General features: G+C 37.6%; 1 long non-coding RNA gene across 1 annotated transcript; it reads left to right on the top strand.

Annotated features, from left to right (window-relative positions):
- The first annotated feature begins 3114 nt into the window (after positions 1-3114).
- Positions 3115-4761, top strand: LOC122788815. The gene is made up of 2 exons (XR_006362742.1): positions 3115-3233; positions 3959-4761. It is a non-coding gene; the product is annotated as an uncharacterized LOC122788815 (long non-coding RNA).
- Positions 4762-5811: the final 1050 nt, after the last annotated feature.

Here is a 5811-nt window from a genome sequence, read left to right as displayed (position 1 = left end):
GTCAGGCTTGGAATGAGACAATTTTCACTGAAGACCCGGGGAAAAATGCTCCAAGACGCTTGTCTTTGTAACATGGGAGGAAACCAGAGCACCCAGAGGAAACCTACACAAATGCAGGGAGGACATGCAGACTCCACAAAGAAGGCACCCAGCTGAGAATTGAACCAGAGAACCTTTTGCTGTGAGGTGACAATGCTAACCACTGCACTGTCCTTTATATTTAGGAGCAAAAAAAAGAAAACGTTTCTTAGTCTTTGTTTCAGCTGTAACAAACCAATTGATACAAATGTAACAAGTGGCTTGTTACAGTTAAATGCCACACAAGGAGCGCTTAACCCCTGACTGAAAATACAGTATCAGCATTCATTTCTTTATGCCATTACAACACTTGACCAAATACAGAGTCCCAAAGAGCTTCAGACCTCATGACAAATGCAGTATCAACATTCAGAAACTTAAATTTGATACTGAAGATCACATTCCCTAATACCTTGCACCCAGTGGTTATCCACACCCTAATTATGCCTTTGATATGGTGGGAGGATAGCAGAGTGCTAACACATGGACTTAGGAATTACAATATGTCTGATAATGACAAGAATTAAGATGGCGAATGTAGTATATGCACACAGATAGCATAAATATAATCAAGGACTGGCAAGTGAACACTTATCTTAACACCATGAAGGTTTACTGAAAGCCAAAAAGCCAATGGTTCATGGCAGACAGAACACATTAGCATTACCTTCCTTAAAGACAAAGGCATTAATATTTCACATATCAATATGTGTGACAACCTCATACTTTATATGGGAGAGGAAATATGTAATGTGCCTTCAATTTACTTAAATCAGTTCAAAGAATGCTACATTCATACCATGCTGTGTTGATAACTACACAAAGTACTTTCAATAAATAAAAGCAAGTTACTTAATTCTGAAAACATTTTTACATGATGTACAGTCACTGTATCTAAGTGGTTTCTTCACCAGTTTCCCAAACCCAGAATATCTACAAGGAGTAGTTTGACAAGAGCTGTTGCTTTTAATAGCTTTAGTATGAATTGAATGTTTAGTTTTATCACAATGTTGGATTCTGGCTGAGACACACTGCTATCCATCTAAGCATGTTCACTCTGAGAAGACTTTGTTGGCTTCCAGGCTCTGGAACAGACAATAAATATTTTTTGTGCTGATTTATCTTGTCTTGTCTAAGAGTCAAACTGATTACTTCATGGATCAAGTTGTTTATGCAAATGTTTTGCCTGTGCACTAGCATGGCATGATGTTGTACTAGATATTAAGAATCTTGCATATCTGATAAGTGTACTTTGAATTGAATTGTTAATGAAATAAAAATCTCAGACTCTGTCCTAGCCTCATCCTGACCCTCCCCTTTTCTGTAAAGTTGAAAGATTTGTTGATGACCTTTCAAAGTAATATTTCTGATTACACCGGCTTTTCTGTAACAACTCCACAGTAGTTTGTTTGCTGTCAGATACTAGTACAGAAAATGAGATAGGTAATCTGGACTTCAGACATCTACCCAGTAGAAAGCGTGTTATAGATAGACCCACTGACTTATCCAGTTGTTCCTAACCCAGCAACTATTCTTAGTTGTACACCACCATGGGCTACTTGTTTCAGTTATAGATTTATGCTCAGATTTCTTCTCTATAGCTATACACCCTGAAAGTCAGTATCTGTTTGCTTTGGCACATAAAGGACAACAGTAAATTTGGACAAGGCTGTCTCAGAAATATAATGAATCTCCATCCATGTTTTCACAAATCTTAATGAGGTATTTGGAAGATGTTCAGATTCCTCACCAATTAGAATTAATGCAGTAAGCAGATGATTTACTTATAGCATCAGACACACTGCATCATTGCCAACAGCACACTATTTTCCTGTTGGCTAAACTAGCAGGAAAAGGACATAAGGTGTCAACAGAAAAATAAAGCTTTGATCACCAAAGGTAAAATATTTGAGTCATGTAATATCACAAGGAAGCAGACAAATATTGCCTTCATGTTTCATGACAGTAACTGCAGCTCCACGTGCAGTCACCCAGAAGCAGCTTGGATCTCTCTTAGATATGGCAGGGTATTGTAAGCAAAGCATCTGAAAGTATGCATTTAGCAAAGCCACTGACAAACCTTCTAACACAAAATACACCAGAACCTATACTGTTGGAAGCAACTGAGGAAAATTATTTATTCTGTTAAAACAAGCTTTAGCAACTGCACCTGCTTCAGGTTTACCAGATTACAGAAAGCCTTTCATTCTTTTCTGTCATGAAAAAGGTGGGTTTGCAGAGGAGAGCTTACACAAAAGCATGGGGAAAATTACAAGCATTTGGTTTATTACGACATGACATTGGCTCTAGTAGCAACAGGATTGCCACTTTGCCTGAGAGCAGTTGCTGCAGCTGCCCTGATGATAGAACATGCTGCTCCAATTATCTATCCTACAGCATGAAGCTACAGTTGCAGTCCCCCATGCAGTAGCTGCCCCTTTACTAAAAACAAAAAATGTAGCATTTCTCTCCTTTAAGGCTAACAAAATATGAGCTGCTGCTGATTTCAGATTGGACTAACAAAATTGTTCGATGTCCAGTTTTGAAATCAGAGTTCTTTGTGGGTGGATCACGTATTAGGAATGAAAAAGGAGGTCCCACTACTGGAAATGCTGCTTGTATTGAAAGTGCTGTGATAATACAAGAAAGACATGATGGGGTTACTTCAGCTCAAGTGGCTAAACTAGTTGCACTAGCTATGACATGCAAATCTGCTAGGAACAAATTGGTAAACATTTATACAGACAGCAGACATGCATTTGGGGTGGTGCATGATTTTGGGGAACTATGAAGACAGTGTGAGTTTTTAACATTAGCAAGCACATAAATTAAAAAATGTTATTTTTTTTAATTATTGTTAGACTCTCTTCTGCTGCCCAGGCAAGTAGGAGTTGTAATTTATTGTGTCAATAATAGAGCAGACAAAGCAGCAAAGCAAGCTGCTGAGTTAAATAGTTTTCTGGCTTCTGTAAAGATGGTACTGAAAACACTGTGTAACCATGTATTTACTTTTGATACAGAAATTTCTCTACAGGATGAGGCATTAAAAAATGAGAAAGAAAAATGGATTGAATCAGGATGCACAAAGTCTAATGACTTGTTATGGCAACATCCTGATGGACACTGCGGCACTTCAGTCTATCTTGCCTTAGCTGGTAAGTTCATAATATATACCTAACCATATAGGGGAAAAACAGTTTACTCCATCTTTTCATTCTCTGGCTTAACATTATACAAAGAATTGTGAAATATGTCTGTCTTACAATGTGCCTCCTAGTACTAAAACTAAAGATTCAGCTCTGCACCCCCTTGGAGTCCATTTGTAAGTTTTCAGATGGATTTTATCCAGTTGAAGTAATGCAGCAACTTTGAATATGTCTTAGATGTTTGCATGTTTTCAGCCTCGATAGAAGTTTATCCATGGGCTAAAAATAATGCCGACAATATATCATAAAGGTTTTTAAAAGAATTTGTCCCAAGGTTTGGGGTACCTCACACTATTAATTTGACAGAAGCACACACTTTACTGCTAAGATCATAGAGAAATTGTCAGACTTTTAAGATAAATTTGCATTTCCACTGTCCTCATCTCCCACAATCCTCTGGTTTAGTTGAGCACATCAGTCAAACTATTAAGAACAAGCTGAGAAAAATATGTGAAGAGACTGGTCTAAAGTGACCTAATGTACTGCCTTTGGTTCTTATGAGTTGTTGTGAGTATAGGAGGGACTGTAAATGCAAACAGAAAACTTAGTCCACATGAAATTACTATGGGCTATCCCATGAGAATGCATCTGCTCCACCTGCCCAAAATGTGTAGCTTACATTAAAAGATGATGCAGTATTAAATTATTGTTCAAAACTTGTTTCTGTTTTTCAGACTTTGTACCAAGGGACTCATGAAGCGCTTCCCCAACCATCAGCCCAACCCTGCCATAATCTGCAGCCTGGGGATTGAGTTTTTGTTAAAGTCTTTCAGTGAAAATCTTACCTAGAGCCCAGGTGGAAGGGGCAGTACCTTGTTCTTCCTACAACTCATTTAGCTGTTCAATGTGCTGGTCTACCAACTTGCAACAATGTTTCCCACTGTAAGAAGACCTGCCTTGTATCTACAGAAATGAAGGATGATATCCACCTGCTCCTGATGACATCACTCCTGATGGTCCTGACTCCTCCTGCTCCAGCTGAGACAAAGGAAAACCTCTTTCTGAAAGTACTACATCAATATGCAGCAAATCTTAACATCAGCAACTGCCAAGTCTGCACATCTGTCCCTGATTACTCTAGAGGAACCATTCACATGATCCATTTCCAGTGCTTCAAATGGATTTTGAACAAAGTTTGTTAGAGAAAAACATGACTTGGCATAATGTTTCATCTTTTTCGAAAAAAAAAATTTTTCAGCCAGCAGTATCCACTCCAGGAAGCACCTATGCAAGACAAGGGACAGTTCATGTAGGCTACAGAAAATGCAATGTGACGTGACATGAACATGTTTTAACTGAACTCAAACTAAAATTCTATGGATGGGGACAGGGTATGAGTATGCTAACTAATCATTATTTAATCATTATTACATTTGTGAAGACCAGGCCTATCCCTGGTTCCCTACTAACAGGTCCGGGTGCTGTTATGTAGGCTACATTACCCCAGACATCCAGCATTTTTGGTCTTCACCAATTGTCCAATTGAAAAATAAAAGATCAGTATATCCAGCTGAACGGGTACTGACTTACTTTCCTCCTCATTATGGTATCTATAGAACTACAGCTGAAATTAATGTTTTATCACAAGCACTAACTGAAATGGTTAATAAAACTGTTTAACATATTTGTATGTCAAACAAAGAAGAGGGCCATGGTGTTGCAATACTGAATGGCCCTTGATATAATACTAGCATCTAAGGGGGTGGGGGTGCAGGTTCTTGGATAAACACTATTGTTCTTATATGTCTGATTTCCATGATGAACAAGAAAAATTAGCTGATTAAATGGAGGAGCTTGCTAAAAAAAATCTCACCAGAAATTAAATAAAATGGACATTTGGCGGATTATGAACTGTGTTTTGGAATATAGCAACTAGTATTTTTCATAGCTTCATTGAAATTTGTCTTATAGTTTTAATATTTTCCTTGATTACAAATGTTTTATTGATGTTTTATGACAAAAGCAAAAACAATGGTAATGACTTCTCCAAAACAAAGACACCCCAGAACGTGTGTCTGAGAATTGTGGTAACTGTATTGTTGATAACCTGCAAAATACTGCATCATATGATTAAAGGCGACACTGTAGGGGTGTCAAAGAGAAGAATGTAATGGAAATAAAAAAATATTATAATGAATGCTACTTCTTTTTATATTCTGTAATTCTGCGTGCTTAGGGATGTATTTCAGACACTCTAACTGCAGCCTGAGATGGAAGTCTATACATTCCTTTCTTGTTATTGTAAAAGACAGCAAAGCAACTGGCTTATGCTTCCTCTCCGTCTTGGGCAAATTCTACAGCTCTGTTACTATAGTTAGTTAAGGAAGTAAATAACTGCATGGGTTACTTCTAGATAGTTCAGTTTGCTTAAGTAAAACTCCCGTAGTGGTAATATACTTTAATTCTTGCTCAATTATAGCTCTGAATGCAAATGAAGATCTTCTTGAAGCATGAATTGCTGATACTGCCATAGGGGAAATCTTAACAATATATCCATCTTGCAGATAATGTAAATATTCAAGTATAT

The sequence above is a fragment of the Protopterus annectens genome, chromosome 14.part0, assembly GCF_019279795.1.
Source record: "Protopterus annectens isolate FY-2018-M chromosome 14.part0, PAN1.0, whole genome shotgun sequence".
Taxonomy (NCBI): Eukaryota; Metazoa; Chordata; order Ceratodontiformes; family Protopteridae; genus Protopterus; species Protopterus annectens.
The sequence above is the reverse complement of the archived record's forward strand: the minus strand, read 5'-3'. Positions and strand labels throughout refer to the sequence as shown.